Below are 7932 nucleotides of genomic sequence, written 5' to 3'. Positions count from 1 at the left end.
CTTCTCATGGTGGTTATTAGCCACAGTGATTTATTGCTGGGGAGAAGCTGTTGCAAATGCGATAAAGCAGAGGTGTGAGCTGCGCACCAGCCTGGAGCAGTCGGCAGAGGCTGCTGGGCCTGGCCCTGGGTGCTGCGGTCTGTGGGCTCAAGCGCTGGTGGCAGTGGGAAATGGTGTCTTTAATCTCGCCAGCGCAGGGAACAGCTGTCAGGAAGCCGTGGTCACCCAGCCCTCGCGTGCGTCCCAGCCTGCAGTGACAGAGCTGCCACCCTGCACTGGAGCCTGTGTCATTCTGCTGACTGGCTGTGCTGCAGGGCTGGCAGCGAGAGCCTGCGGGTGTTGGAGTGGCTTTGCCTTTGGTCCCCAGGCTAAGCAGTGTCTGCTGATACTGAATTTGGAAAGATAAACAGAGTTACTTCAGTAACTTCTCTGTGGCATGCTAGTGTGGGCTTCAGGGACACCCACCCCAGCCAAGGGGATGACCTGAGCCGGGCTCCAGGCCATGGGGTCACTGGGCAAAGTCACGCTGTGGTGAGTCAGCCTGCAAGGCCCGAGCTGGCTGTGCCTGGAGAGGGGAGCAGGCAGCTGCCTGCACGTCACCTGCCTGCAGGTAATGGAGAGTGAGCTGTAGCCTTGGCATGTCACTGTGTCAGTCTGCGCCAGCAGGCGCCCGGGGCTCTGCTGCGCAGATTCAGCACTCTGAGTATTTGGGTGACTGTTGGAAATGAGACAGTGATCACATTGGCTTCTGCTTCACCCAAGAAGTTTTGGGAAGCAGCACCGAGAGCTCCTGGCAAAGTGCAGGGCTGGCATGGAATGCACGTGATTTGTTTCACCTAACAAATGGCATGCAAATCGGTCAGGGCTTTCAACATTTACCTGTCCTTGACTAAAAAAAATATATATACATATACACTCTGTCCAGCTACTTAAAAAAAAAAAAAAAAGAGATCAGGAAATACAGTAGTATGACTGGATCTTTACAAAGCCCTCCAAGAACAGCATCCAGCATTCAGGAGGAATGGGTGTCCCAGGGTGTCCCTCCAGCCCCAGCTGCCTGCTCTGGTTTCCCTGCGGATCCCTGGGGTCACCTCGCTGCACCCCTAGCAGATGCTGGTCCTGGCATCCCTGGCATGAGTTTTCCCCAAGCCCAGGGAGCGCTGCCCCAGTCATTTCTCCTGGTGATGCCGGGTCACACAGGTGACTGCTGAGCACCCTGAAGAGGCATTTCGCAGTCTGCGTGTCCTGGGGGTACGGGGCAGCACCAGCTGAGGTTCTCACAGTTCCCAGGTGCCTGCAGGCCACAGTCCATTTGAGCCACGTGGCTTGCTGCCATTCTGTGAGCTGTGTGCTCATCAGCCGGGGCTGGGAAGAGCAGTTAATGAAGACACACATGTGTAATACACAGAGACAGTCCTTAAATACACACCCTGCATGAAACAACAGAGAACAGAAAAATCAGATGAGCAGAGGCTGCTCTTCCTCCTTCCCCAGAAGGACACCCTGTGCAGCCACCCCACTCCCCTGCGAGCCCTTGGGACACCGACTGCAGGGGCCTGGGATGTGCCCAGAAACCCTGACACCCCCCTCAGCCCCACTGAGGTGGCTTGGGAGCTGCCATCAATAACCCACATCTCTGGCATCCCCGTGTCTGCCAGGCTTCAGCTCCTCAGGCTGCTGTTTCCATGCTGCCTGTCCCTTGGGATGGGTTTGCCTGGGAGCTCCTGCCTGAAGTTGGTTTTCTGTGTCCTAGATCAAGAAAAGCCAACATACACTGGTTTACATCATTAAAAAGCCTCCTTGCTCTCTTTGCGAGCAGCTCTGTCTCCTTGAGCAGTGACACCAGGAACAGGAGGTGTTGGTGTCTGTTGGTGTCTCCTCTCCTCCTCTTCTTCTCTCCACTGGCATCACAGGGACACTGCCAGGGAAACCCAACCATGCTTGGCAGGGGTCCATAGGCTAAGGGTCCAGTTCAGTTCCTTCAGGGGCTGGGACTGTGTGGACATGTTGTGGCTCAGGTGGTCATTAAACTGGAGTTGTTATGACCATTGGTCACTTGCTGCCTGGTGGCCAGGACCCCACTGCTCCCAGCATGGGGCTCTGCGGCCTCATCCTGCCCTTGCTCCACTGCTGGCATCGGCTCCCAGCCTAACCCAACCCTAAACCCTAACCCTAACCCTAACCCTAACCCTAACCCTAACCCTAACCCTAACCCTAACCCTAACCCTAACCCTAACCCTAACCCTAACCCTAACCCTAACCCACCCGGTGGGTACAGAGACCTCTGCCCAACCACCCAGCCTGTGCTGGAGAAGAGCTGTGAGGCTTCTTGGGCTCTGCTAGGAGCTGAGCATCCAGGGAACCTGTGATAAATTCAAGGCTGGGGACAGATTCTCCCTTGGGGACACTGCATGTGTCTACGGGACAGGGACAGCGATATGTTCTGCAGTGGGCAGCAGCTGCTCTGTGCTGCTGGAGCTGGATGAGAGACGCCAGCCTGAGTGAAGTGTGGAGAGGATTGAAGGTGATCATGCCTATGGGGCAACCACAGCCCTCCAGCCCCAAGAAACCTCCTTGTGCCACCAACAGATGCCCACAGCCTGCGTGGCACCCAAAGGTGCAGGGCAGAGGTGGGGACCAGGCTTCCAGCCGTCCCCAGCTGCTCTGCCCACGCAGCAGGCAGTGGGCAGGCTTCACACCGCACCTCCATCCCAAGGAACTGCCCATCGCGTGGGGACAGTCCATCACATGAAGAGCTGCAGCCACCGGCCTGGGATTTGCTGGAGGCTCTGAGTGTGCCTTTCCAGCAGTGAAGGAGCTTGGAGGAGTTTACCTGGAGCAAGTAACTGTGAGAGCACTCTTAGAATGACCACTGCCAGGAGGTGACCTCACCTGAAAGAAATCTGGGTGTTACGTTTACACTTCTCTGACAAAAAGACCTGTTTCCCAAAGATGAACGTGGTACAGATGTTTTGCTTTCGTTACGAAAAATGGATTTGCTTCTATGTTTAGAATTTGGGTCACCAGCAGCTTTCTGCCGGGAGATACCAAAACATCTTTTGAACCCAGGGATGCAAACTGGCTTTTGGCCAGGCAGTGGTGTCCCGTTGGGAAGGCTGCCCAGGGAGGCAGATACTTTGGGGGTGTCATCAGGGAGAAGTTGGCTGCCTTCCACCTGCCAGGGGGGGTTGTCCCTCCCAGCTGGAGACACTGCAGAGAGCCCATTGCCACAAGCAGCCCTGCGTGTCCCCAGCCCAGGAGCTCTCTGACTCAGTGCATCCTTTGACTGACACGTTCTTGTTTTCTACACGCTTCTCGCTTGGCTTTGGGACAGAAGGAAATAGCAGCTGGTGAGATGAGCCCAGTAATCTGACCCAGGGCGATTTTGGGGTGTGTGTCTCAGTGTGGACTAACCTTCCTGGCCTGGGTCACTGCCCATGTGGCAAGGGGCTGGTGTGGGACCGGGCACAGCAGAGCCCCGTCACCCCCTGCCGCTGCCACCTGCAAATCACCCCCTGTCACTGCCACCTCCCTGACACCCCCTGCCACTGCCACCTCCCCGTCACCCCCTGCCACTGCCACCTCCCCGTCACCCCCTGTCACTGCCACCTCCCTGACACCCCCTGCCACTGCCACCTCCTTGTCACCCCCTGCCACTGCCACCTCCCTGTCACCCCCTGCCATTGCCACCTGCCCATCACCCCCTGCCACTGCCACCTCCTTGTCACCCCCTGCCACTGCCACCTCCCTGTCACCCCCTGCCATTGCCACCTGCCCATCACCCCCTGCCACTGCCACCTCCTTGTCACCCCCTGCCACTGCCACCTCCCTGTCATCCCCTGCCATTGCCACCTCCCCGTCACCCCCTGCCACTGCCACCTCCCCGTCACCCCCTGCCACTGCCACCTGCCCATCACCCCCTGCCACTGCCACCTCCTTGTCACCCCCGGCAGAGGGAGCAGGGAGCTGTCATGGGCAAAGAGAGCTGGAGAGGGTCTGCCTGTTCCCTGCCTGCACTGTGGACAAAGAGAAGGGGAACCCAGCTGCTGCCCCATTAACAACCGCTGACCATGGGTCACGTCACCCTTAGTGGTGTGTCGGTGATGGGTCCCCTCAGATGTGGCTGATACGCAGCCTGCCCACCCTGCCGCCCCTGCCCCTCTGCTGCTGGGGGATGGCTGGTCCTGTCTCCCCGTTATCAGTTCAGCCTTGGCATCCCCAGGGCTCCCCTTCCCTGCCCTGGCTCCATGTGTGGTTTCCAGCAGCAGCAGTCACCCCTCAGACGCCCCGCCTCACCCCTATAAGGGCTTGTACTGCGAACTGTAGGGGTGCTGTGTCCTCCATAGGAGTGGACTGGTCTCCAGAGGGTTGTTCTCCATAGGGGTGGGGTGTTCTCCAAAAAGGGGGGTGTATGTTCTCCAAAAAGGGGAGTGTGTGCTCCACAGCGTGAGTGTGCACCCAGGCTGGTGCCCCAGAGGGCACATCATGGTGCCGAGGTGAGGAATGGACCCTGGCTCAAGGCTTGCTCTGCGTATGGCCCTGCTGACTGCAACCAGTCTGGACAAGGACCCTGGAGGTCCTTGGGTACCTCAGGACTGTAGGATCCCCCCAGATCTCTGACACCCCCTAAACGGCTTCAGCAATGACACAGGCTTGTAGCTTTTATAAATCAGGGCAGCCTTTGCTCTTTCACCTGCTCCAGGGTTGGAAGTGACCCCCTCCAGACAGGTGTCATGATGTGGCTAGTGCTGTGCCCAGTGATACTGTACCGGAGGGTGCTCCAGGGTTGCCCTCAAGTCCTCGAACTCAGCCATGTGTTCCTAAAGGAGGATGAGCATTTGAATCAGAATCTAGGGCCTCTGTAACGTCAGGGTTAAATCCTGCCTAAGCTGACCCTAGGCCAGTGGAAGTTCAAGCCTCAGTCGCTGGAGATGCTGCAGCCCGCTGGGTCAGAGCAGCTCACGCCAGAATGCCGCTGGCACCGATGAGAGTGAACCAAGCGACTGAACCAAGCAACCTGCAAACTGTCAGCTCTCACACGAGAGGCTTTCTGGCTCTTTTGACTCCTGCCACATATTTGTCTTGTGCAAGATGAGGTCCTGGCTGTCAGTCCTGCTGGAGAATGGTGCTGAGCCCCGGGGATCCATCCAGGCAAGTAAGCCTCAGCCCTCCTGTGGCAAGGGTGAAAAATGATGCTGGGTTGCAGCTGGATAAAAGAACAACCCCTTGATCACCCAGCCAGGCTGCCATGCTGGTGTGGATTTGTGTATCACTCGCCTGCTGGAGCTGGAGCCCTGGGAGCACACACACCTCCCCATGAAGCCCAGCTGGGCCGCGGCACAGTGGTGGTGATCGTGGTGAACGTGGCACGGCAGCCGCACCCTCACAGGCCTACAGCCTATGGTGGGCACGGCAGCATGCTGGCCTTCACCCTGGATCAGCTTCGTCTGCTCACCATCCCATTTATTTGTATTCATTTATTTTAAATCTCTCTCTAGAACAAGAGGCAGAACTGTCGACACTCAAATTCAAGCCAGGACAATTATAAGCAAATAAATGAAACCTGGGTCTTCTATTTCAGGGGACAGGAAGATCAGAGGGGAGAAAATCCCTCTTCTGTGGATGGCGAGCCTTGCTTGCCTAGCCAAGGCTTTTTGGAGGGCGGCCAGGATGGTAGCTCCCAGATGGACCAGTTCTCCTGCACTTCGTTGGTGCCATCCAGACATGTCCCTTCCCTTTGGTCCCTCTACCTCACAAAACAGGGTCACACCACACATTCCCTAGTAGCTGGTGTTCACAGGGGACATTGCTATTGGCTACCACCATGGTGACACAGTGACATGGTGAACATGGTCTGGTACCGGCATGGAGGCAGAGCTGCTCCCTTGGGCTTTCCTCCAGATCCCATCCAAACTCCATGGTCAAAGCCTCATCCCGAGCATCCTCAACCCAGAAGGTCCAAGTAAAGTGAGGGGCAGTGAACCCATCAGCCCCTCCAGAGGAGCTTTCTGTCCTGCAGTTTGGTTTTGTTCTGATGTTGAGAGAAAGGTCTCCCCAGAGCACCCCAGGAAGGGGCCAGGGATCTTGTTCCAGCAGCAGCTGGCGGGAGCAGCTTTGGGATCTGTGCTGCACTCAGCCACCTTGGCCAGGGCACCAGCAGCAACTCTGCTCTACTTTCTCTTTCCTCATTAGTTGAGTTTTCCGCAATCTAAGGAGTTCGTGCTGGAGTCAGTTCCCTGGGACAAGGATGGGTTTATCACTCATTGTGATTGTGACCCTCAGCCTTAAATAACAGTCTTGGAGGATCTGCTCCAGGCGGTGTTGGCTGTGTTGGTGGCTGTCCTTGCAGTGAGTCACCTTGGCTCTTTTTATGGAGCCTTCAGATTATGACATACCAGCCAGGGCACAGGGCAGCCCCCACCACGGTGTCTCAGCCCCAAGACTCTTTGTCCCCGGGGGGTTAGGGGGCAGTCGGGGGGACCAGCTGCAGCTGCCCCGGGTGAGAAGGGACCTCACTGCAGCTGGAGCCCTGAGCCCTGGCCTGGCTCTTTCTGGGGGACAGGGACTGGCTGCCTGCAGCTTTTCCCTAATGCTGCCCACAAACTGGTCCACGATGCCCATTTGGCTCAGAGTTTCTCCCTTGCTGTCAGGATCCTGTTGGGCAGCTCTTTATCTCCTTCTTGAAGCAAGATTGTAAAGCCAAGTGTGAAAAATGGAGAGGAGGGACCCAGGGAGCTGATGGGGAGCCTGCATCAAGTTCACCAATGTACACATGGCACCTCTCCAAAGGAGGGACTTTCCTCCTTGTCAAGCTCCTGTGGCTGCAGTAAAGGCTACGGTAGCACTGAGCAAAGTCTTTGGAGTCTTTTGACACAGGTACCAAGAGATGCAGTGTGACACCAAGCCAAGAGACGTCTCCCGTTTGCTGCTCAGAGAGAAATGCAGTGGCCCCGAGGAGCACCGATGGTGCTGCGGGTGTCCAGCACCATGGCTACCACTCCTAATTTGCACAACGGTGGCTCCCAGACCACAGGGACACGGGGGCTGTGCAGCACATGCAGGGCAGGCAGACTCTGCAGCCTCCTGCCTGCAGCAGCACCAGAGCACAGCCCGGGTGTCACCCCGCAGTGAAACCCAAGAGAGCTCCTCATAAGGGAGGGCAGCTATAAATGTCCTGCCCTGTGTAGACTGCGCTATATGGAGGGAAGGGAACACTAAAGTCTTCTCTTAATCCACAGTCTGGTTTTGTGCTGAGATGACAGAAACAGATCCCCTGTTATTATACCTGGGGTGCCTCTCCCAAGTATCGATGTCTGTGCAGGCACCCATGTGTGCACAGCCCCGCATGCCCCATGCCCGTACATGCCCCTGCCCCGTCCTCCCCACCACCCACCCCCATGACCTGAAAAAATATAACACTGCCAAGGTTAAAATTAGCTTTAGGCTATTTTCAGCCAGGCCAGCAACACTGCTTAGCGGCAACACCAGCGGCACGGCACCAGCCCAGAGATGGAGCACAGCTCCCACACAGGAGGGGTGCAACATTTGGGACCATGGCTCCAGACACCCGGCCATGGGACAGGCGTCTGGAGAGAGGGGCTGTGAATGTCCATCCTCCGTCTCCTGTGCTCCTGGGGATGTTAATTGTCTTTGGTTACTCCCTTGGGCTGAGTTACAGCCACGTGCACAGGACTGGGGGAGGCAGCACCGCGGTGCACAGCCACACCAGAGTCATCGGGGAGAAACTTCCCACCCCACCAGTGCTGTGCATCTGGTGCCCAATGTGAGATGAGCTGACAGGCATTGGGCTGTGGTGCCCAGAGGTCCCAGATGGACTGGGACAAGTGAAGGACATTCAGGGCCAGCAGAATGGCTGAGTCCTGTTCTCACCCTAGTCAGGGTTCTGCTTCTTCTCCTCCTGCACCTCTCCCA

This window comes from Columba livia, chromosome 16, assembly GCF_036013475.1.
Source record: "Columba livia isolate bColLiv1 breed racing homer chromosome 16, bColLiv1.pat.W.v2, whole genome shotgun sequence".
Lineage (NCBI taxonomy): Eukaryota > Metazoa > Chordata > Aves > Columbiformes > Columbidae > Columba > Columba livia.
The sequence above is the reverse complement of the archived record's forward strand: the minus strand, read 5'-3'. Positions refer to the sequence as shown.